Source organism: Erpetoichthys calabaricus, chromosome 5, assembly GCF_900747795.2.
Source record: "Erpetoichthys calabaricus chromosome 5, fErpCal1.3, whole genome shotgun sequence".
In the NCBI taxonomy this organism is placed as follows: Eukaryota; Metazoa; Chordata; class Cladistia; order Polypteriformes; family Polypteridae; genus Erpetoichthys; species Erpetoichthys calabaricus.
In genome coordinates this window covers 56,221,122-56,245,863 of record NC_041398.2, presented here as the reverse complement: position 1 = coordinate 56,245,863, position 24,742 = coordinate 56,221,122, and positions in this window count along the sequence as shown.

The window sequence follows — 24,742 nt, the reverse complement described above, 5'->3', positions numbered from 1 at the left end:
CTCCAATATTTCCAAGATTGGTAGGAGAGAAACATCTAAACTCTACAGTCATACCCTTGGTTATAGAGATGAATAGCTCTAAAAAGAAACAATCACACAACTTAACAAACTCATTAATAGTAGGTCATTAACTGTTCTCCTTATCTTGTAACAAGCTCACCTGCACATTTCAAGATATGTCAGTCCTTATGTGAATTCCTTAGCAGTCATTTGTGTAGAAACTAAACAGAAGAAGAGACAGACAGCAGCATTGGGGTAACCCAGTGGATGAGATAAGCCTATCAGAAAAACAGCCATTAATGTTCAAAAAAGTTAAAAATTAACTCCATGTTAGGTTCCAAAAAGAATGAATAAATAAGTTTGAAAAGTAAAATATGAGGCTAGATTATATTAAAAGAAGATGAGAAAACAATAAACAGCAAACCTGTATGGGTTTTTGGCCCTTCCAATACTTACAGAACAATTTCAAAAGTGTTACTTTAGCATTCTCTGTCCGTGATGCATACCCGACAACAAACTGCACACTTGACCCTGTAGTATTTCATAACTGAGAATGGACCAGTGACAAGTGAGAGACAACAAGTTTTAAATTATACAAAGTGCATATTTATTTAAATGAAAGAAAAAAAAAGTGTCCACAGTGCAGTCAATAAATATTCAATAAATAGATGTTCATTAAAACACTGCACAAGAAAAGTAAATGTCATAAATACATAAAATCCGCTCAAATCTTTCAACAACGTCTCTCTGAATATCCCCTTTGCTCCCTTTTCTAACTGGGGAGGTCCTGCATTATGATTTCCTGAAGCTGCAAATCCTCCTCCACACGGCTCTAAGCCCCATGGGCAAGGAACGTAAGTTTAGGCTATGGCAGATTGATCTGGATTGCCCTATATAGGAACACATGCATAACTTAGTAAACCTTATTCAAAGCTGGTCTTATGGAGACACCTTTGAGCACATTGTGGAAAACCTTGCTGCTGATGTGGTCTCATCTGGGATAAGTGATGACCTCTGTGATGAGATGCTAGATGCTACATATTGGAAGGGGCCTAAGCCACAAAATGGCAGAGGGGCTACCTTAGTCTGGCTCCTACTCTTGTACAACCAGCACGTCCCCACACCAATGGGGAGGACCCTCTGACCAACGCCCCACACAGAAGGTGCTGTAGACAGGACCAACTGCAGATGTTTTTGCTGTGACCAGTCTGGACATCTGGCTAGGGAGTGTAGCCTCCCATCTGCTCAGTCCATGGAGATTGGTTTGGCCAAGGTCTGCTGTTCTCAGGCCAAGATCTTGGAGAAAGACAACTTTAAGGTCTCAATTGGTTTAGCCGGGTGTGAGGTCCCAGCCCTTTTGGACTCTGATATTAATCTCTGCATCATCCGACACAATTTGCTCCAGCAGATACCCTGCGCAAGCCTGGAGCATGTAAACATTCACTGTGTTCAGTGGGATCTAAAGGAGTATGAGACTATAGTACTACCGTTGAAATATAGAACTTTAAAGTTTGGACTGCTGTATCAGACTCTTCACCCTGGCCTTTCTTAGTTGGGAGCAGGAATGCCCTATTCCAGCTTGTCTTGGCCACCTTCAAAGAACATCTCTCTTTAATAGAAATAGAGTGGCTCGCCATGGACAAGGTCTGCCAAGAAGACTGGAGATTAAAACTGATTTGAACAGTGAGGGTGGGGAAGATCCCTCACCTGAGTTGCTGGGACAGTTGGAGGGTGCTTTGCAACAAGGCACCTGCACCATCAGCCTCCTCAGAGGGGGCTACTGCTTCGGCCTCTGGGGAAAAGTTGGTTAGGGAAGCAGGGCCTGACATCCAGACAGAGTTGGGGGCTGGTGGATCTGGCTCTAAGGATGCGTAGACAGAGTTTGCGTGCCTGCAACGAGCCGACCACAGGTTAGATTTTGCATTTGAATAAGCACATGTTGCAGATGATTGGTAGTATGAGAAGAGGAAGGCACTGAATTCAAAACTCTGCACTTCTTAAATAAGAATGGCTTCTTGTATCGCATGATTTCCGATTGCATTGGGAGAGGACTAATTAAGCAGTTGGTACACTCAACTGGTCACTGAGGGACGATGTTGAAGGTTGCTCACACTTATATCTTGGGGGATCATCTTGACGCTGAGAAGACAAGGGATCACATTTTGAAATGCTTCTATTGGCTAAATATGGGTATAGATGTGGTGCAGTTTTGTAAGTCTTGCCCTGACTGTCAAATTGTTTCCACTCACAGATCCGCTAGGGCTCCCCTCTCCCTGATGCCTATTTTGAATGTTGGGTAAAACATTGTTGATCCACTTCCCAAAAGTAAGATTGGTTATAGGTATATGTTCGTGTTGGTTGATCATGCAACAAGATATCCCAAGTTGGCCATTTTCAGGAAGGCTAACTAACAGGCTGTTGCTAAGGCTCTGTCAGAGGTGTTTACTCGTATTGGCATTCCACACAATATTTTTAACTGACCAGGGTATGCCCTCTACTTCTTGCATCATGAAACAGCTATGTGAAACCCTTCCAATTAAACAATTGATCACCACTGTTTATCATCTGCAGACAAATGGCCTGACAGAATGATTTAACAATTCTTTGAAACAGATAATTTGGCATATGGCTCATGATGACCCGACCTCCTGGGACACGGTGTTGTCCTTTCTCAAGTTCACTGTCCATGAATCTCCTCAGGCATCTACCGGCTTGGAACTGTTATTTGGCTGGTGGCCATGAGGGGTATTGGATATTTTTCTGGATGAATGGATGGGGGTTTACACTGAATCTCACAGACTGAGATTTGTCAATTAGGTTGTGTCACTCCAAGAACAAATTTCTACATTGTCCTCTATCACGATAGAGTACCAGCAATGTGAACAGGGGGCACAAAAACGTAATTATGACAGGAAAAGCAAAACGGCAATGGGGTACTTGTTTTGATCCTATCTGAATCACATAATTTTCAGGTGAAATGGTTGGGTCTGGCAGTAGTGGAGGAATGTATGAGCCTGATGAACTATAAATTGAAGAGTCCTGGCCAGAAAAAGCATATGCAAATCTTATATGTTAATCTTCTGAAGGACTGGCATAATCCTAATGAGGTGCTGGCCACTTCCGCTACTGTCTTTCCAACTGAGGTTGCTATTGGTAATGATTTTACGGACACTCAGAAGACAGAGTTGCGGTCCTTGATTGGAAGGAACTCTGGTGTCTTTTTGGCTTTATCTGGCCGGACAGAAATTACTGAACACAGAATTGTGACAGAGCCTGGTGTTAAGGTACATATGCGCCTGTACTGTATTTTGGAAGCAACAAAGACTATGTTATGCGATGAGGTGAAGCAGATGCTTAAGTTGGGTGTAATTTGCGAGAGTAAAAGCAAATGGCACAGTCCAATTGATCTTGTTCCAAAACTGTATGATTCCATTCGGTTTTGTATAGATTTTAGATGCTTGTGTAAGATTTCCGACTTTCATGTGTACCCAATGCCGTGTATAGATGAATTACTGGAGAAATTTGGGCAAGCCTCAAACCCTGAATCTTATATCTGGACGTGTTGTTTGAATTCTCCAGACTTCCATTTGATCTCTATGGTGTGATGTCGACTTTTCAGAAGATGATGGACCAGACTCTGCAACCCCATTCCGTGTATACTGATGTGTATATTGATGATGTGAGTGATAATTTTCAGCAATGATCGCACCTCAACCGCCTGCAAGAAGTTCTTGATAGTTTGAGTCTAGCTGTGTTGACAGCTAACCCTATGAAGTGGTCATGTCGGAAACGCATTATTTGGGGTATTCTATGGGGGACAGTTCGGTTAAACCTCAGTTGGACAAGGTGGGTGAAGTGCTTGTATATCCAAGTCCAGAAATGCAGAAGCAGGTTTGTGCTTTCCTCGGACTCGCATTACATGCGATTTATTCAAGGTTCCACAGATATAGGTTTATGAGTCCTTACCTTAGAAATGTTTTCCTAATTCATTCATGTGCAACAATGTATACTTGTGTTAAAACCTCTGAGTTTTTAATCAGGATTTTTTGTATGATGGTGGAATGCAACTGTTAACGTTGAGTACATCCAACATAGAGTTTGACAAATAGAAATCAGCTTATCCACCTTAATAAAAGGACGTGGGAATGTTTGTGTCTTTAATTTTTTTTCACTTTCATTTTGATGTAAATTTTTATAATTATTATTTAATGTTATTCCCTTTGTTGTTTTCATGATGATATTTTTTTTTTTATTTCCTCTTTAGTCTTTTACAACTCTCATTTCTTGGTAGTAGCCATGTTGTTTTTACAGTTGCTACTCCCATTTCAAGGTATGTGGTGCTTTACATCTTCCTTGTTTAAGTGGTGAAAAACATGGACCTGCATCCAAAAGGTTTAGATAACAACAATGAATGTATACCAAACTTACTAATAATTAGAGAAAGGAAAATTAGTTCTGGTTAATAAAACAGTATCAGTTAATTGACCTCCAAAACATTTTGTTTTTTATGGCAGACTTTTTGTTAGAGATGAATTCTTGTTTTGAGGCCTATTTTCTTTTTATTTCAGATTGGCCTTTTCTTACATTGGCCATAGTAACTTGGTAATAACTTGAGCTTGCTCAGTGTGGTTCTTATTCATGGACAAGACATCAACGTGAGGCTTGGAGCATTTGTACTGTATCCCCTTGGCTCCATTTGACTGTTTTGTGATCTCCAGTACAAACTGGAATGGATAACCATTGAGTGTGATACAGTTGGGATAGGAATTATCAGGCAAAGTGTGTCTTGCTAAAGGTAAGAGAAAAGCGGTTTCCCCAGGGGGAGAAGTTCAAGTTCCTCTTGAGATGATTATAGTGTAGCAGCAACAGTTTAGTATAAATTGTACAAGGCTATGATAGTGAACCTTAAAATTTACTAGGTAGTGTATACACCAGGTATGGACATGAGCCTCAGCTGGTGACCAAAAACATGAGATTATAAATAAAAATGGCTGAAATAAAGTTTCCAGTGGAGAGCTTCTGAGCTAATTATCTGTGATAGGGTGAGGAGCTTAGCAATATAAGGGGAAATCAGAGTAAAATCACTCCAAAGATCTCACTTCAAAGGGGATCCTGTTTGGGTGGTTTATAAGTAGAACATCCTGGGCATCTTCCATGGGAGGTGCATCAGGCAGAGCCCACTGGGAGAAGACTGAAGATGTCTCTTGCAGTGGACACCTAAGAATTATCCAGGAGGGAGACTGGAGAAAGTTGATGTAAATAGCATATAGTTGTCAGTCCTGGTCAGTGTGCTCCCCCTGCAACCCTCATCAGGAAAAGCAAAATGAAAATGATGCGTAACTCAGGGCACATTGAGAAAACAGCATATAAAAAAAGCAACTTGGAAATACTCATTAGTTTGTCAGTTTCTTCATTCATTGTGCATAATGTTTGGATTCATGTTTTTATTGTTAAGATTTATTTTTGTCATGACACAGAGTCACCATTTTGAGGAATATTTTCTAATAGGAACCGCCATTCTGTATGTTGTTTTCATGGTTACCTCATTTTTTTCACTGCAAGAACTCTTACTGCTGACCAAGTGATCTCTTGGCAATGGAACAAGCAATGTTATCATGCCACCTTTATAAAATAACTATTTAATGATAATGAGAGTCATAAACAAAACCTTTGCAATTCAAACTCAAAACAAATTATTACTGATGTTTTTAAGTTTTTACAATGGAAATAAACTAAATTTTTATAGGATTTTTGATCCTTTGGTTAACAAACCGTGCATGCATCATGAAAATTATTTGGAACTGCCCAAAAACTACTATCCTTGACCCAAACAATAATTAACAGGTCAAATGGACTTGCTAACTGTCAAGTGGTCATTACAAGAACATGAAATGGCACGATACAATGCAAATGCAACAAGTACCTGCCACCAACATACTAAAAATCTGTCTAGATATTATATGTATAATTTATATAGATATTAAATGTGGTTTGGTGTGTTATACGAGGATGAGAGTGTAGCATTGTGGACAGAAATGCTAACCACTGGGCTTCATGTGAAAGTCTTTTTGTATTTCAGAGTATAGTATAAGGTATATCAGCACTAAGTCATATCAACTTTATTGTCTTGCAGGTAAATTCTATCATTTAAACTACTAGTGTCAGACCTAATGGCCTCGTACTGTTTGCCAGACGGAAGGAGTGAGAAAAGTGACGGTACAGGATTGCTGAGGTCATTAGTTATACTGTTTGGGTGGTCATTAGTTATGTTTTTTGGCTTACTATGGCAGCAGGTATTGCATAGCACCTGGGTGCCAGTAATATTCTGCTCTGCCTCCACCACCAACTGCAGTGCTTTTCCAATCTTGAGTCACAAAGGATGTTATGCAACCAGTGAGGATGAACTCCACTGGGCATCTCTTTCAGATTAATCAAATGCTTCAGATATTTACCAGGGCAGTGTCCCATTTGCACACATGAAGTGGAGAATAAAGTTGTTTTTTATCCCCAAATCATCTTACAGATATACTAAGATGTAATATTAATATTATCCAAACTACATTTAAATTACCATTTTTTAGAGTATGATTTTTATATACTGTATTATTTATGATATATGAGAACCTAAAAAGATTTTTATAAGGACAAACAATTCAGTCCGACTTCAATCCTAGTCTGTTAAACATTTTCAAAAATACTGTAAAGATTTGAAGATCTCCATAGTAATACTATCTACTACACTCTAATTGATAGCTTCACTTAGTGCATCTAGGCTTATTTATTTGAAAATATACACTTTTTAACATTAGTGTGAAAAATACTTTTGCACATTTTATATGCCATTTACAGAAAACCACTTTGAAAATGCATTGTGTACAAAGAAAATGCATTAGGGCACCTCAGTACTTTGCACAAAAGAGACCACATACTGCTATGATGCTTGTACAGTTCTGATGAAAAATGTCATTTTGTTTGTGAGATTTTAGATAGTTTTAATCATTTTTTTACTGAAAAGATCCTAGTTAAGGCTTTCTAATAAATGTCACAGTTAAAAAAAGAGTACACTCAAAATACTGTCCAAACTAACCATGTTGTAATATACAGTATGCATACACATCTGCAGCCTTCTAATACCGTGGTGGTAATGGGGTTCTGTTGCGGTTTGGCAACCAGAAAAAGCTTCTATTTTCAACCAAACTACTTTTGTAAATTAAGTTTACCTTGAAATCAGACTCTGAATGTAAATGAATTTTCAGTCTGAAAAAAATTAAAGATGTGTTTAAAGTGCTTTTTTTGTTTTTTAGTTCATAGAGAGTAAAATTTCTCCCTGACTTGCCTTGTAAATTGACTTAAAAGCTTCAATCTAAAGCATAAGGCCCAGGTGTGAATAATAATGAATAAACTGACCTTTTTAAAAAATGAGACAGGAGCTTTTCAAAACAGGTCAAGGTAACTCAATGCATTTCCATCATGGAAAATTATCCAATGTAATTTACAATTTCATGATTTGTTACCAAAGTAAAACAAATATCACAGGGTATTTTTAAAATACATGCAGGTAATGTCAGAATGAGCAGTTGATTAAATTGTGTAATAAGTTAACAGATAAATAGAAGTCGTTCAGTCATTTACCAACCCGTTATATCCTAATACAGGGTCGCGGGGGTCTGCTGGAGCCAGTCCCAGCCAGCACAAGGCGCAAGGCAGAACCCAATCCCAGGCAGGGTGCCAGCCCACCGCAGGATAAATAGAAGTCCAACACTAATTTTTGCTTTAAAAGTTGACTGACAACACTTGTTATAAAACATGTACTGCATTAGGCAGACATCAACAAATATTCAAAGAATTATAGTCGATTGTACAGATATGTGGAAAAGGAATACTGTTGGAAGAGAGTAAATTGTCTAGTCCAAATGCAGCGTAGTATTCTTTTAAAAAAATATGGGACTCTTGAATATAGTGCTTATGTTTAATTATATTGACAGACATTTATATAATATGTTTTTGCCAGATTAGGGGAGACCAATAAATATTCAGTTCTCTTGGCATTTTTAAGTCATCTCATCTCCTTAATTATATTTTGTGATATCCTAGCTTACATAATGCTTCTTGAAACCTCCACCTTTTACATGCTTTTTTTACAATCTACATGCTCCCATTCGTCCAGAATAAATCAAAACAATACCACAGCTATGCAGATGACAAACGGCTTTACTTATCCATAACACCCGATGACCCTTATGCTCTGGACCCTCTGATCCATTACGTTACTTGTATTTCTGAATGGAAAAGTAGTAACTTTCCTGACTTAAAAAAAGAAAAGCAGAAATCTTAGTGGTTGACAAAAATGGAAATAGTGAAGATCCTAGAAATAAACTTTAACTCTTAGCAGTAAAAATCAAGGTGGAGCTAAATTCACAGATGAAGCTGTCAGTCTTTATCTTTATCCTCATCTATAGTCATTAGCTGTGGGTAGAGGCAGAAAGAATGAGATCATGAGTGCCAGCAGCTTAAAATGAGGTTGCTGGGTTCATCCTCCATGACAGGATGAGAAGCTCAGCAATATGTGAAGACCTTAAAGGAGAACTGTTTCTTCTCTAGATGAAAAGAGACAGCTGAGGTGGTTTGGCCAAATAGTTTATCATGCCTCCGGACACATGAGAGGTGTAGTAGGCACAGCCCACTGGAAGAAGACCAAGGAGCAACCCAGGACATTCTGGAGGGATTATACCATTCAATTGTCCTGCTAAAATCTGAGCATTTACCAGATAGATAGATAGATAGATAGATAGATAGATAGATAGATACTTTATTAATCCCAATGGGAAATTCACTACCAGGAAGGTTTGGGGAATTTGCTATATAAACAAAGGCTTGAAATGGCCATCTCAGTGTGTTGCTACTGTTATTCTCAACAGAAGAAGCAAAACAAAATGAAGATGATATAAAAGACACTAATTCTGACATTACCAGTAAAATATAGATGAGACAGTTGGCACAATATTTTAGTCAAATGCTATTATTTGTTAAGATGTATAAATGTGGACACCTGACTTACTACTTGCTCTGATTTAGGTGGTCATTTACCACAGGATCTAGATACATGTTTTGTTATATTCATTTGTTAATTTTGATACTCCTTACATCTTTGTACATAGTTACATAAATATGGTTTAGTAAAAAAACTGTTTTTATAAACAATCTAAATAAATATAAAAACGTTTTAGAGGGTAAAATTATTTTTCTAATTCATATAGAATGGTTTTCTAGGTGTTTTTTATATAGTATTCTCCCAAAGTTATGAAAGCTTTCATTCCTTGGATCTTGCCCTTTACCATATTTGTGGTGTGTTCACCACTGGTAAAAATACATTTATCTTAAATGAGACTTTTTCAGTAGGTGCTTTAAGGATTTAATGTTTAAATTACCAAATTATTTTTTTTATTTTTGGTCTGCTGTGTGGTATGAAAGTTATCTGTATATAATATTTATTTATATTTAAAACACTCTGAGCAATTATTACATTTAAGTTGACAATCACTTGACCTGTTCAAACATATATATGTATCCTTTTTAAAATTGGGCAATTCATTGCATATGTTGGGATTTTAAATAAATTCACTTACGATTTTTCAGAAACCTCACCCTCTGCCTTTTCTTCTTTATGTGGTTTCCAGTGTTTACATTCAGCTACAAGCCTGATCGCAGCTAATCCCTAAATAACTAGTAACTATCAAAATAAGTTTAAAAAATAAAAAAAACAGACGTAGAGCACAGAGCTTCTGTAAAAGGCTGATTCCTGCACAGTGCCTGGAAGAAAAATAGTAAAAATAATAAAAACTTAAATGGTAGGATAAATATTGCTCCTATTTAGTCAAAAATACCAAAATATCAGTATTCAGTTTTTTTTTTTTAATTTAGGTGAGGTTTAAAAATAAGAACCTGAAGCATCCATTTTATGTAATCACATTACTTTAAATTCACATATATTAAAGAGTGACAACCGTGTTAAGCATATATGGAAAATGTAACTTTTTATGTTATCTGAACAAATGAAGATATGACTTTATTCAAGAGTAAGCACTTTTAAAAAAACATGACAAAGCAAAACAGCTCCGTTCAAAGACCTCTCCAAACCTAATCTCACTGGATCTTAGGTTCAGGTGGCAGACACACCAAGAGTTGGATACTCCATGATTTCTTGCAAAACTGTGAATTACGAAACTCAACTTAGATGTTGATTTTGAGGTTAAGCATGAAGTTAACATTTTACGACTGCAGACTGAAGTGAGAAACAAAGGCAACAGTGATAATTCCAGTCTTGAAACAAATAGAAGAATAAATGTTAGTTAGAATCAATAAAATATATTAGATTAATCTTGTACCTTCCCTTCAATAACTATATAATGAGTGCTAGGATTAGCCAGTTTACATAAATTACATATTTTAAGATATCCTTCTCTGAGCCTTCAATGTTAGCTAGTAACAGTTTGGTTTCCATAAAAAGTTATAATTTAACAGTTTGTTTCATTTTCCATTATAGCTCAGTCCATTGACATTCCAGATTATGATCTTTTTCCCAGCATTCTGGACAGGTTTTGTCTGTATTTTCTATATATGTTCTGTTTGAATCAAAGACTGACTATATCTTGAGCTGCACTTGTACAACTTTGCAGATCAGTGAAAAAAGATACTTTGATTTAAAAAATACGTGCTTTGAGTCATACAAACATTGTTAGCACAGTTGTAATTTGTCTGTTAGCACAAAGGAAACACAAATTCAAGATACAGACAGTGAGAAGATTATGTAATAATATTACATATATGACTAAATTAAAATGGCTGAAAAAAACCATTATTGTTTAGTGAAAAAGGATTTTTATAGGAGCTCAGACAAACTCCCTATGATGCTGAAATTGTATCCTGTTGAATGATTGCTTGAAAAGGTTGTGAATCAATGATTAATCTGAGAAATACTTTTTGAGTGCAACACTCTTTCCAAATAAAACTCTGCTAGGAGGGAGGCATACTGTAAATGACAATACTACTACTACTACTACTACAGATGTTCATGTTAAGACTGAGTATGGAAAATATAATTGATTGCACCAATTGGCTCCTGAGAGTTAGAATCTAGTGACAGCATATTAAGTTATCAACTTCTCTGGACATTTAAAAGATGCAGAAAAAATTCCAAATTCAGCATAAGACCATCTTCTCTATGCATGGATCAACATCAAGGGTTTTGTGTTACAACCTTTGTTTCTTTTCTGTAGCAAAGTCAGTGAGGGTGGCATTGTGTTACAGTGGTGAATACTGCTGCTTCACAGTTCAGTTAAGTCACTACTTATATGTAGTTGATACAGTTTCCCCATTTCAGAATTTATTCTCTGTAATATAATTTTACAAAATCAATATAAGAAAAAATTCACAGTGAGAAAACTGCTCAGATCAGAAGACAAGGCATTCACTCTTTGTACAGGTACTCTGGGCTGTCATGCTGTGGTTGTGTAGCTGTGTGGTGCAGTCTGATTCGGCTTTCCCTTAGTTATAAACTGATATTGCTGTTTGACATCTGACATCTACATATTTTTCTTTGTCAGCTGTTCCTAAAACCTCCTTTTCTGATGTTTGTTACCACATACATTTGTTGCTACATGCCTTTGTTGGTATAGCTTTGTTTTGTGCACTACTGTCAATGTGCCATTCGAAAGGGCAACAGCAGAGGCGGGCAAAAGAAAAAGCAGAAAATACATAAATAAGCCACCAAAGATTACCTGTGCAACTGGGGAAGAGTGAATGCATAGAAAACAGCAGGGATTACCCTGAAAATATCAAAAAGAATGTCATGGTCAGAGTCATTAACCAGCTGTCCAAAGCAAATGTAAATGCAGCAAGTGCAAGCAGAAGTGAAAGGGTTTCGCAAGGATAAAACAGTTAAATACTAATTTGTTCTGGACTTTTAATTTCCTGAACCTTAGGTGTAAAAATTATTAAATGTTAGAAATATGTTACTGAATAAAGTAAGAAAAAATTATTAAAAATAAGTTTTAGGGAAGTACTGATTTAACAAAGGTCACAGAAATGAAAGTATCAAAATAAAAGACATCTATTGAATAGTTAACTATAGGGTTAGTAATGGGAATAGTTTCTCTTTAAGGAAATAAGTGTTAAAACTTTCAAAACAAAATTACTTAATGGAAAAAACACAGGAAACAGCAAGTCATAAATAGCTATTAAAACATTTCATCCTAAATCCTGTGACCTTTTTCCAGATTAAAATCATACTGCCCAAACAACAGTTTATATCAAAATGACTTTTCAAGGACAGAGTGCACTTCATCAATTTTAGTGGTCCATATTGTAATTTTGTTGTGTTTGCAGCAATGCTTATAATGAATAGGTCTGTTTGACAGCTTCGTTAGTTTCCAGTGATTCGACTCTGGATTGTGTATATCTGTTGAGGCCACCTGTAGAGGAGGACATTTTAATAGCATGGAGGCGGGAAAATTCTTGATGTGGTCCCTTCAGTGTGGAAGGTCAAAACTAATGAACCTTTACTGTTAATCTGTCAGCCTGCTGAAATATACTCCTCTATTTGCAGCAAGTTAATGTTGATCTTGTATTAGAATGGTCTGCATTAGATAACTTTAAAAATACTCTGTTGGCTGACAGTACTTCTCAAATTAAATAAGGAGACCATGGCAAACTATATCACTGTAAAATAAATTATATAAGATTACTAATGCATTTGAAACAATCAAAGTCACATAGTTACATTATGTAGAATCCCTAAAAAAGAATATAGCAGAGTTTTTACCAGAGAACATAAACAGGATATGAACTTTATAATTTTTTTTAAGAAATGAAATACCTTCAATGTGCTGCCTGTTAAATCTTCTTAAAAGATTAGCACAGATAAAGCTGCTTACTCACAAAATGCAGACTATAATTAGGGAATCATCTGTTTATTAAAGGCAAAAAAAGTTACACTTTTAATACTGTTATTTCTTTTGCAGGTATAAATCACCATCCAGAACTGGGGGAATTATAATAATAATAGCAATTGAATCCGGAAATGAAGGGCTTTCAAAGACAGAAACCAGAATTTGTCATAAAATCACAGAAATCAAATATTATTAACACTATGATATCCCTATCAACAGATTGGATAACCTTGATATAAAGATAGTGGCATGTACAACTGCTGCATTATGAAGTCATGTATAATGTCCACGTAACATGGCCAGTGGCAGAACTCGTAACTATCAAAAATAGTCAGTGTCAATGAAATAAATAAACAAAATGGCAAATCCAGGAATTATAAATTTAAGATATTGTTACAACAAAATATTCCAAGAGACAGCAAAAGACAGCCATTCTTACAACCAGTACACTCAAAGGATTTCTAAGTTAAGGATTTCTAACAGCACACAATAATAATTTAGATTTCAGCAGGATTCATCCAACTGCTAGGATTTAAAATGGAAATAAGAGTTCATAAATCTATTACTCTTTTGCCTTTGCAATCTAAATCTGTATCCTGATAGCAATGAATGAAACTTTGAAACGAAAGATGGCTGCTGTCTGACAAAATAGATTTGGCCTTATTTCTGACTTGTTCGTGAAAGAGCTCATTGAGAAGGACTGCAAATAACACATAATTTTGCTACTAAACATAACATTATTTTATTTATTTTATACATTTTTTTGTTCTAAATGCTAAGATTTCCAAGTCAACATGCCGATGTGACTATAGATTCATTAAGTATTTTTTTACTTCATAACAAATGAGCTTAATTAGGAAGAATAACTAGATAGAATGATAGAATTTTATTTGTCCACAGAGGGAAATTTGGCTTTTTATAGAAGTTCTTTAAATAAATAAGTTCATACGTAGGTAGATAAGTAAGTAAGTAAATAAATAAATATACACACACACTGGTCTGAGCACTCACCAGAATGACTATAAAGCAAGAAAATTCAAAAGAAAGAAAACTTCTGACATGGCAGTCCCAGTCACAGTGAGGCATTATGCAGATGTGTTGCTGTTGGTATAAACGAGTCCCAGTAGTACACACTTCTGTTGAATAATTTGTTGGCTGAATGTCCTCAGTGTTAGTGTGTCCGAGAGAAGATTTACAGCATTGTTCATAATGGCACTCAGTTTACTTTTATTTCTCTCCATTGCCATGACCTCCAGGGATCCAGAGTGCATCCTATATTTGAGCGTGCCCTTTTGATTAGCTTGTTGATTTGGTGGGCCTCTCTTGAAGTGATGCTACCAGCCCAGCGCACCACAATGTAGTAAATCGTACCTGGCTATCACAGATTTACAGAAGATGTGAAGGATGTCATTTCCCACATTAAAGGAACACAGTCCCCTAAGGAAAAAGAACTTGCTCTGCCCTTCCTCATATAATGTCTAATTTTAAATATGACTGGTACCTAGTAAATAAGTTCAGGAAAAAAAAGGAAAACAGTAAGAAGTTTGGAGCTCAAGTTGTCCTTTAAGATTTGAGGTATATTCAGATTACTATTATCTTATTCAAAAGTTTTCCTATTACCAAAGAAAGTTTCTAGATATTTGTTTTGCTACACCATGCTCTCACTCTACATTGTGTTACCATCAAGAAACATCTAAAATGTATTTAGTTTTACAGAAATTTAGTAGTTAAAAAGGAATGATCATGCCATTGAACAAATTCTTGAAAAAGGTCCATGACTTACCTTCTTACCTTGTAAAAGACTGACATTGACAAAGTCATCTAAGTAATTTAAATAATTTAATGCCTGTCCTTACATGAACTTGTGCAGTCACGTGTATACAATATAAACAGAAGTGGTCCTCGAGGTGATCTCATGGTTGAAGTAAGCAGAAAAACTGCTATCAGTACTCACTCTTTATATTCTACTAGTTTTACTTTTTAACACTTACTTACAGTAAGTGTTTATACTGTATTAGGTACATTTTGGTACAGTAAATGACTACATTTGATTGTATTGGATAATTTATATCGGCATTAAATAGATTCCAATAACAAACATCAGATGATATAAACACGTGAACAAAGTTGATAGAAAATACAAAGAGGCAACGCTATGAAAAAATAGAAAAACTCAGAAGGATATAATGAAAATAAACATATATACAACCATATAAAGATGCCAACAAAGAAATAATGAAATGTTAAGCTATAGTAATTGAATATGTAGATCAATGAATAAAGATATATAAAAATGTTATATACAGCAAATGGGTACTACGAAAATCTAAAACAAAACAGGAAAAAAGAAAATGTCCTTTTTTCTTTTTAGTACAATTGACAAAATGATCTTCTGCATTATAAATGTTTGCTTTTCTAATTTTCTTTTTAGTGAATTATATTACATGGCCCTGAAGGCGAGGGCTACTTATTCCCTTGAAATGTGTTGCCAATAAAAAACCAAGGGACATTTCCTCCTCATAACGTATAATTTGATGAATGCAGAATGGACACTTATACACTTCATTTTTAACTTTTCAAAAATGTTTTTTTTTGTTTATTGGTCATTTTATTTAAGGGCATTTTCTTTTTCCTTGTTTTATGTTTTTATATTACCTTTTTTGTTTTATATGTATGTCATACTCATGTACTCACTGACCTACTGTACATATTTATTTACTATATATTAATACTAGCTGAAATACCCAGCATTGCCCAGGAGGAAAATAAAGTGTTATTTTTTAATTGTTTGAGAAAAATATAATTAAAAAAGCACCCAACTTTAAAAATAAAAATAAATTAACAAACAATGAAGACTCACTAATGTGCTTGTCTTGCTGTCTTGTATATATGTTATCATCCAGTTGACGTTCAGAACCGGCCAACTCTATTACATTTCAAAAGCAAGAGGGGTGCAGTGGTGGACATAAAGAATGCTGGCAGTCACCTCCAGTTCGCCCTCTGGTGGTCGTTCAGAGTGTCAACTGGATGATAACATGCATACAAGACTGCAAGATCACCCCCCACCCTACCCAGAAGGGGGTGGCTTAGGGATGATTTCACCCTATAGTATTTTTAGTCGACCAATGAGAAACGTGTACCAAGTTTCATGAAAATCGCTCCAGCCGTTTGGAAGTGATGCTGGAACATACATACATACACACATACATACATTGATTTATATACTGCATATATATATATATATATATATATATATATATATATATATATATATATATATATATATATATATATATTCCACTGTTGCTTTGTTGCCACCGTTATATTGTTTTACATACAGTAGCAGTAGCTCTCAACTTGTTAAACGTAAGCATATGGCATTATGAAACACAGATGTTACACTCCAAGAAGCATAAAAATCCTGCGTCATAGTCGGAAAAAAAGCTTTCATTATTAACACTTTTACCTATTTGGGGAATTGGTTCAGAAATAAAAAAATACCTGATTTATGCTTGCTTTGAGAGCAAAATCAGCTGTCATTCTCAGTTGTTTTACCTTCTAGTGTCACATATGTGAATGTGGAAGTATAAATGATGGCCAGATTGCCTTTCTGTACAGCATCATACGTAATCCTAATAAATGAATGAAGAGAGAGAGGTTGGAAGCATGCACTGATATAGCACGTTGCCACACCCACTTCACAACAAACCACCTAGATTGGGATCCCTCAGCATCACACTAGAATAGTGTGAGGTATTTTTTACAGTGGCTGGAATGCCAATCCTGCCACTAACGCCCAAGTTTTTCCTGCAAGCTGGAGGACCTGCTTGTAGGGCTGGATGCAGATTAATGTCTTTCCCAGGACAAAGCAATTGCAGGTTAAGGGCTTTGTTCAAGTGCCCAACAGAGTAGAGTAATTTCTGGCATTTACAGGATTCAAACTGACAACCTTCCAATTGCCCACTCAGATTCCTAGCCTCAGAGCCACCACTGCACCCAAATGAATGAAGATATACAGTATATTTATTCTGTGACTGTAATGAACATGGCCACAATTGTGCATCCAACCACCCATACATTATCTAACCAAATTATCCAGTTAATGATACTGGGAGTAGGTGGAAAAACCAAAGGCTGTGCTAGGAACAAAGTAAACACTGCTGGACAGGATCTGGGCACAACTCTCACAAATGTCCAATAACAATAGTGATGAAATAAGCTGCTCCATATTTTCATTTCAAAATAAAAGTTAATTGGTTAGTGTCCACATTACTCAGACATTTGTGAGACTCAGCTTGTAAAGCTTTGAAGCATGAGACAAATCTCCAAGGATATGACATGTAATGCATTAAAAGAAATACATAATCTTGGAGTTTATGGGGCTGCTAAAATACTTAACTACTGAAATCAAATGAGTAAATCTATAATAATAAAAGGCAAAGCCCTCACTGACTGACTGACTGACTGACTGACTGACTGACTCACTCACTCACTCACTCACTCACTCACTCACTCACTCACTCACTCACTCACTCACTCACTCACTCACTCACTCACTCACTCATCACTAATTCTACAACTTCCCGTGTAGGTGGAAGGCTGAAATTTGGCAGGCTCATTCCTTACAGCTTACTTACAAAAGTTAGGCAGGTTTCATTTCGAAATTATACGCGTAATGGTCATAACTGGAACATATTTTTTGTCCATACACTGTAATGGAGGAGGCGGAGTCACGTATCGCGTCATCACGCCTCCTACGTAATGACGTGAACTAAAAACAAGGAAGAGATTTACAGCACGAGTCAAACGCGGGAACGAAGGTAAGTGACGTTAATTTTTGACTGTCTTTTAATACTGTGTAAGCATACATATTAACACATGTGCAATTAAACGTGTGCATTTACGGGGTGATTTCTCAGGCTTAAAAGCTCGCCTTTTACTAAAAAGGTAAATGCTAAACTATTTTCAATCAGTTTAATGAAACGCTCCCGTTAAGGATTGCAATAACATATTCGCAAGATAAAAGAACGAAGTAGGGGGAAATGACGTAAGAGCCGCAAACAGCGAAGAGCAAAAAATTAATTAAACAATTGAGAAGGGAGCGAGTGAAGCATTCAAGCATGTTCATAAGGGAAACAAAGCACGGTGTAAAACGTAACTTTAAATTAAGTTTATAGAAACGCTCCCCCTGCGGATTGCAATAACATATTCGCCAGATAAAAGTTTAATGAGAAGACACGAGGTATAAACGAACCACACGCCGTGGCGCAACGTTAGGGGCAACAGTTTCAACCATTCTATGATCTGCTTCTCGCAACTGAAAGACGGCACATGGCGGATGTTAGCCGACTTGCTGACCGCAACATTAGGGGCTTCAACTCTGGCGCTGACGCCACATCTCAGTGTCAACACTTTCCACACTCTACTTAAAACACACGCCCTCCTCACTGGACAGTTACAAAGACCAATCAAACTAACGATGACATCAAGTATTACCCAATCAAAAGTAGGAAAGGAGGCATCTTCATAAAATGCGTGTGGGATGATTTGCATGAGACGCTGCTTTAAAAAAAATGATAAAAAAAATACGGGACAAATCCCGTCCAGTATTGATTCAAAACGGGACGCGCAATTTCATTCTCAAATGCGGCACGATTCCGTATTTTAAAGGACGGGTGGCAACCCTACAGTGCCAGGTAACCACCCATACAATCAGATTGTGATTCAGACTAGGAATGCAATGAATGTAATTACCCCGATCTACATACAAGGCGAAAGTCTTGCAACATTCAAAGATGATGGTTTCGGATAAGTACACCATACAACATAAAAGAGCTTATGAAGCCTTGAACCGAAAAAAGCAACATCTCAGAGATCGTAAAAAAAAAAAATAGGAGGTAATGTCGTTTTACTCGCTGTAGATTTTATTCAAACATTACCAGTTATTCCACGAGGGAGACCAGCAGATGAACTCAACGCGTGTTTAAAATCCATGCTTCTCCCACGCTCGGTTATATGTCGCGTGTTCTCGGGTAGGTACACCAAAAAATGTATACATTTAAGCATGTAATGGACAAACAAAAAATGAGGTATACCCGAGGGCACTGCAGTAGTACTTAATCTAACTTTACTTCTTAAATGTTAATGTTTTACTGTTTAATAATTTATACGCTTCTTATATGTTGTTCAAATTCTTTTATCAAAATACCAGTGACAGCGCAATGCACGATAACATGGAGTGAATACACCATATGCATCCGCCCACGACCGCCCTGGTGTGCGCAGATACGAGTTGATTCTACAATAAAATAAAATAAACATAAAAAGAGTAATACAATCATCACCCATAAAGCGGATAGTAGACGTGACGTACTATATGTGTACCAGATTTCAAGTCAATAGGTGAAACGGTTTGCGAGCTACAGGTGATTTAAAATCCTGGACACACACACAAATTGCCACGGTAGCAAATTACAGAAGAAGATTTTACTGTTTAATAATTTATATTTATATAAAATGTGCTTCTTATATATTACTTCATATTCTCATATGATAATGATGTTAATATTTATATTGATTTCTATGTTATTGAAACTGCATGTATGTGTGTATATGTATGTATATATATATATATATATATATATGTATATATATATACTAGCAAAATACCCACGCTTCGCAGCAGAGAAGTACTGTGTTAAAGAGGTTATGAAAAAAAAAAGGAAACATTTTAAAAATAACGTAACATGATTGTCAATGTAATTGTGTTGTCATTGTTATAAGTGTTGCTGTCTTTTATATATATATATATATATATATATTATATATATAATATACACACACACATAAACATTTATATACATATACATATATATACATATCTACATATACACATATCTACATATATATACACACATACATAAACACACACATAAGACTTATTGACTGAAACGGGCTTTCACGAAAACAGTTAGGGCTTTGCTACAGGATACACCCTCCACAAGTTAACCAAGTAAAAATAAAATATATATTTCTGTTTTATTTAAACCTTTTAAGTTCATATGCATAGCCCCATTTGGCTGTTTAATTTTTTTTTAATTTCTTCAGTAATATATATATATATATATATATATGTGAATGTATGTATGTATATATCTATGTCTATATATATATATATGTAGATATGTAAATTTGTATATGTATATATATGTTTATGTGGATGTGTATATACGTATGTATATGTAGATATGTGTATATGTAGATATGTATATATATATGTTTATGTATATATATGTTTATGTGTGTGTGTGTGCATATTATATATATAAAAGACAGCAACACTCATAACAATGACAACACAATTACATTGACAATCATGTTACGTTATTTTTAAAATGTTTCCTTTTTTTTTCATAACCTATTTAACACATTACTTCTCCGCTGCGAAGCGCGGGTATTTTGCTAGTGCTACATATATGTTGTTTATTGAGTTTTTAAAATCAACTTTACTCCTCATTGTTGGTCAATAGTCCAGCTGTGAATTCAAAAAGTCATTGCCATAATGCCTTTGGATCCTGTGAATAGTGTGAGCTAATAATTCTGGAAGTATTTATTTAATGATATTTTAGCTAAAAAGGATATGCTTTGCGTTTTTTGAACATATGACTTGATAGCTGGCATGTGAAAAATGCAACACAAGTAACATGAGATTTTTCTCTTCTTTAAATGGGCATTCTTCATATTGTTTGCCATTGTACAGCTTTGGTCACTATTGGCTTCTTCGATGGTTATTACACAATTGCCCTCACTACTAAGGTATAGTGAAACTTCCCATTTCTCTGATTTGGATATGTAGTAATTTAAAGCTCAAAGAGACATTTAGTAATTCATCACTGGTCAAGTTACTGTGTAGCAACAGATTTTATGCTGAATAAACTCCAGTACCCCATTTACTTAATCTGCAATGGTAAATGTTTAAAAAAATTAATAAACTTTAATAATATTAATTAACTAAAAGTAAAAAAAAATGTTTCTTTCACAAAATTAATCAGTTATTTACAGGTTTCTTAAAAATGGAAGATACATTGGTTATATATTACACTAAAAGGATTTAACTTTCAAAGGTTTATTGTTGTTCCTCCTGTACAATGAAATTCACAAATAGGCCAAGTGTTTTATAAAAATAACATTATGTAAGTTTAATCCACTTTTTTACTTTAGCAACATTTTCAATATCTTTCATTTTTTGTCATTTCATTTTCTTTTGAGAGCTCCCTTCAAGTATAGTAGACGTGTCTTCCTTTATTCTTTTATAATATACAACTCATCATTCAAAGTTATGTGGAGGGTTAAAGTATGAAAACTTCCTTTTGAATATGTTATTTACTTAAATGGAAAATCAAGAAAGCGTTCTTGTGTGTATTCCAGAAAATGCTATTTTATGCCAATAAAATTGTTGCAGCCAACAGCTAAGTTGAAGGTATATGTAGAATTTTAGAGTATTTTGTTAATAAGCAATACATGACAAACAATAACTTTTAAGAGAAAAAACAATTAAGAAAAAAAAATAAGTTTAGCTGTACAGATAAATGAAAAAAGAGCAGTGTAAGTGATAAACATTCAACCATCAGTCAATTGAGACAATAATGGGTCAAGGGGCAGGGTAACATCATTGGAGAAAGTACCTTAGGGTGTGGACAGTCTGTCTTAAACAGTGATTGTTGTCCATAGCATATAAAGGAAGCTTTTTTAAAAAAACAGAAATCTTTATGTTCCACTTCAGCCTGTGATTATTCAGTTTCCTGTGAGCTGAAAGTTCTATATTGGAAATAACAGTTTATAGTACCATAAAGACATCATGAAGAGAAGAATGCTACACTAGAGTTAGTTCGGGGCATTGTGACTGTGCGGGTCCTCTCCACACTCCCACTTCCATTTTGGAAGCCTCTTGAACCTGACACCGTCAATAATGTAACCGGATGAACTGGCAGATGAGGACACAGCATGATACAAGGTATAGGTGCATAATGTGCTCCAGTTCTTTTAACACTAGAATTACCAAAGGCTACGAAAAAGCTTGTAAACCCGGCCCACCTTAAATCTGTTTGCACCTCCCCGTCAGCATGTTTCGTGTTGTAAATGTGTCATTAAGCACAAGCAGCAAGCAGCCTACTATCCCATCCTCCCACCGCAGTAGAAACGGCAAAAAGCTCTCCCAGCTCAAGCCTTGTTTATTTGGGAGTGAGTTACCGGGAGCAGTAGCAAAGTTTATTTAACAAATGAGATTAAAAGTGCCAAAATGTGCAAAACAGTACATGTCCAAAATAAATAAGCTAATAAAAAATTCTTCTTTAACATCCGCTATTAAAATCCATAAGTGAGTTGAGTGTCAATAAATAAATAAGTTAAAAAAAATAAGCTAAAATCATAATTTTATGGAGAGGTAACCACTTGCCATTCTTTCTGCTTCACTCTCTTAGTCGTCGTCAGGATTCAAGACTACAGCCCTGCTCATCCTGATCCACCAGGCAGGCCACAACTATCACCTCTGTCAGTCACTGCAACTCCCCTTCCATCAGGCAGACAACAAACTGTCAGCTCTATTAGTAAGTGCATTTCAGAAACTGACACCTCAATCGGTCACCACAACTTCCTACAAAATTGCCTTGCTCTGGCTTGGATGCCACTTCATCTTGGCTCTGCCTCCTCATTATAGCTGTACCTCTCTCCCAATTTATGGACTCAGACATTACCACTGCCACTCCCAGGAACCTTTTCACAGCCCTCTGTCTTGGTACTCTTTGAATAATGAGCCTGACCGATGCTGCCCTTTTACTTTACTGTCCTGTACCTCACCATCCAGTGATCGCTACCCCAACAAAACCAAGCACAATCAGCCTTCCTCTAGCGCTAACCCCCTCTCTTTTATATGTCATATTAATATTTTTATAATTGAAAAAATTGTATTCATATTGTTATAACTACAGAAGAACGGTTTAAAGTTTCTTACGGCTTATTTTGCTAATTTCACTTAATGTCTTAAGCCAAGTGCAAAGCGTGAAAGATTTGAACTACCATAGACCAGTGTAGAAGTATGCATGGTAAGAAGAGTGATAAAGACCAGAGAATTTTATTTAGGTGTCATTTAATTAGGTCTTTGTTTTATTTCCTTTTTTTGCCTTTTTTGCACATGTTTGCTTCTAAAACAAACCCATCAAAGGCAGAAAAAAGTAATATCTGCTTCAAAAAAGGTGAATGAATGACAGCTGCAGTCTATATGTGCTGTATCCATCCATCCATCCATCCATTGTCTCCCGCTTATCCGAGGTCGGGTCGCGGGGGCAGCAGCTTGAGCAGAGATGCCCAGACTTCCCTCTCCCCGGCCACTTCTTCTAGCTCTTCCGGGAGAATCCCAAGGCGTTCCCAGGCCAGTCGAGAGACATAGTCCCTCCAGCGTGTCCTGGGTCTTCCCCGGGGCCTCCTCCCGGTTGGACGTGCCTGGAACACCTCACCAGGGAGGCGTCCAGGAGGCATCCTGATCAGATGCCCGAGCCACCTCATCTGACTCCTCTCGATGCGGAGGAGCAGCGGCTCTACTCTGAGCCCCTCCCAGATGACTGAGCTTCTCACCCTATCTTTAAGGGAAAGCCCAGACACCCTGCGGAGGAAACTCATTTCAGCCGCTTGTATTCGCGATCTCGTTCTTTCGGTCATTACCCATAGCTCATGACCATAGGTGAGGGTAGGAACATAGATCGACTGGTAAATTGAGAGCTTCGCCTTGCGGCTCAGCTCCTTTTTCACCACGACAGACCGATGCAATGCCCGCATTACTGCGGATGCCGCACCGATCCGCCTGTCGATCTCACGCTCCATTCTTCCCTCACTCGTGAACAAGACCCCGAGATACTTGAACTCCTCCACTTGGGGCAGGATCTCGCTACCAACCCTGAGAGGGCACTCCACCCTTTTCCGGCTGAGGACCATGGTCTCGGATTTGGAGGTGCTGATTCTCATCCCAGCCGCTTCACACTCGGCTGCGAACCGATCCAGAGAGAGCTGAAGATCACGGCCTGATGAAGCAAACAGGACAACATCATCTGCAAAAAGCAGTGACCCAATCCTGAGCCCACCAAACCGGACCCCCTCAACACCCTGGCTGCGCCTAGAAATTCTGTCCATAAAAGATATGAACAGAATCAGTGACAAAGGGCAGCCCTGGCAGAGTCCAACTCTCACTGGAAACGGGTTTGACTTACTGCCGGCAATGCGGACCAAGCTCTGGCACCGATCGTACAGGGACTGAACAGCCCTTATACGTGCTGTATGTGGTGTTTTTATCAGCTTTTTAACTATCGCCCAAATATGCTTCAGGTTTAAAGCTTATTATATTTAATTTACATATTAGTACATTTCTGTAGCTTTGTATTAAATATTATTGCAAATTGCATTGCTACTTTTCTTTTTGTCTACAGATAAATCCAGAGTTCATTCCTGCTTGGTGCCTGATCATTAAGAGGTAAGCTCTAAGTATCTGTGACCCTTTATTTCACCAAGCAGAGCCTGAGAACTGATGGATGAATGGATGGCTACATAACAAGTGGTGTATAACAAATAGTAGCCTGTCTGTTTCTTGGTCTTTCCTTAAACTAAATGTATATTTTTTTAGCTAAAAGACAAGGAAATGAAGACCAAAACCAAAGGGCAAAGTACTAGAATAGTCATAGGGATGGCAAAATAATCAAAACCAGCAAGGAAACACAACCCTCTGAAAAATAAAAAAAGCAAAAAAACTA